This window comes from Bactrocera latifrons, unplaced genomic scaffold (genome assembly GCF_001853355.1).
Source record: "Bactrocera latifrons isolate USDA-ARS-PBARC rearing strain unplaced genomic scaffold, ASM185335v1 scaffold_401, whole genome shotgun sequence".
Lineage (NCBI taxonomy): Eukaryota > Metazoa > Arthropoda > Insecta > Diptera > Tephritidae > Bactrocera > Bactrocera latifrons.
Window position 1 is genome coordinate 222,031 of NW_017537048.1, and position 2,174 is coordinate 224,204.

The following is a 2,174-nucleotide window of genomic DNA, read 5'->3' on the forward strand; positions in this document are numbered from 1 at the left end:
TAGCAAAGTTGTCTGCAATAGCTAAACTTTTTGAAGCAATTATAACAGACGACACAGCCTTCCGGATCTCTCCACTATTTTCTTGTTCTCAGCACGGTTTTCGTAAAGGGAAATCTACAATAACTAATTTGCTTGAATTTGCATCACATGTATCAACGGGCTTTAGGGAGAATAAGAACACTGATGTTATATACACAGATCTCTTGAATAAACTTGATCTTCTTGGTTTTCAACCAATACTTCTAAAATGGGTTGCTTCTTATCTTAGTAATAGAATTCAACAAGTCATATTTAGCGATACTTTTTCTGACATAATCAATGCTCCTTCCTGTTTTTGTTATTTATTAATGACATATCATCTGTTGTTAAGTTTTCAAAAATTTTATTATATGCTGACGATGTTTAGACCGTTACTTTTAAAATTTCCTAGAACAAATTTTGAGCTAAACGAACCATTCCCATATGTCATGATTTCAATTCTCATTCYAGCACATTCGATCTAACAGACTCACTCTTTACCATTAAAAAAATTATTTTATTTAATCTTAACAAGTAACATTTAAAAATTATAAACTTTAATTTTAATTCTTAACTTTGCTGTTGAAATTTTTGTTTCTGTAGCTGAGCAGCTTGAGATCGCAACGCTTAAARCTGTCTTGCCTTTTATGACTCGCCTATTTCCGCTCGTTCGCGGATTGCGCCCCTCGCGTCGGTTGGGCGGGAGGAGGGTAATCGTTGGGTATTATTATTATTGTGGGCTGCTGGATTCATCGGGCCATATTTCTTTAAAAATAATGATGGTAGAAACGTAACTACCAATGATGACCATTATTGCGCCATGATAACCGACTTTTTGGTCCCCGAAATTGAGGCTATACTTGTTGGCAAGAGTTATTCCGCGTCTTTTTCGAGGCTGATATTGTTGTTGGTGTTAATGCTGGTTCCAATATAGACGAAATTATCTACGTCGCGAGTGGRATGGCTGTTTGTTTGTTGGCAGGAGATATTTCGTCTTGCTCTCGCTTACTACCAGACCCATTTTCTTCGCCTCGTTATCCATTCTGGAAAAAACAGAACTAACAGCGCGGTTGTTGATTCCAATGATGTCAATGTCATCGGCGTACGCCAGTAGATGTACACTCTTATAAAAGATTGTGCCTTCTCGATTATGCTCTGCGGCTCGAATTATTTTTTCCAACACTAGATTAACGAAGTCGCTCGATAGGGAGTCGTCCTGTCTGAAACCTCGTTCGGCATAGAACGGATCGGAGATCGATCCTGACTTAGTTTTTGGTCAGTTTACACAGCCGTATTAGTTTTGCGGGGATAGCAAATTCAGACATAGTGGCATAAATTCATCACGATGTCAAAAGCATATTTGAAATTGACGAAGAGTTGGTGTATGTCGATCCTTTTTTGAGGTTTTTTTTCAAGATTGGCGCATGGTGAACATCTGGACGTTTGTTAATTTTCCAGGCCTAAAGCCACCCTGATGAGGTTAAATCAGTTTGTTGATGTTAGACTTAAAACTTTCACACAGTATGCTCGGTAGAACCTTATATGCGATATGGAACAAGCTTATTTCACGTAAGTTGGCGCAGATTGTGGGGTCTCTCTTTTTGCGGATGGGGTAGAGCATATTTAAATTACAATAGCTCGGCCAGTAATCCATTGGCCCCCTCCGCTTTACTGTTCTTCAGAGGGGTAATTGCTATTCAAACTTATTCATGGTCGGGCAATGGAACGTCTGCACTATCGTAATCGATTGAGGAATCCGGTTCGCCATCTCCTGGTGTTATGCTTTCACTGCCATTCATCAGGCTGGAGAAGTGTTCCCTCCACTTCCACTGATGCTCCGGGCATCAATCATTAGATCACCTCTGGGGTTCTACAATTGTAGATAAATCTTCAACTGTCTACTTAATTTTATTAAAAATAACATATGGGCCAATTTAAACTATATAACTGGCTAAATGAGCCTTAGTCGGCTTCCCCTTCACCACACCTACAACCATCTCTAAGACGCACACTCACCACACTCACCTTGACAGCACCACAGTCCACATCAACACCACCCACACGAGAGTCCAGAATCCACACACTCAAACACACACCACACCATACCAGCGAAAGGATCAGTGTATATTATACGCCGTTTACACAGATCAGTACTG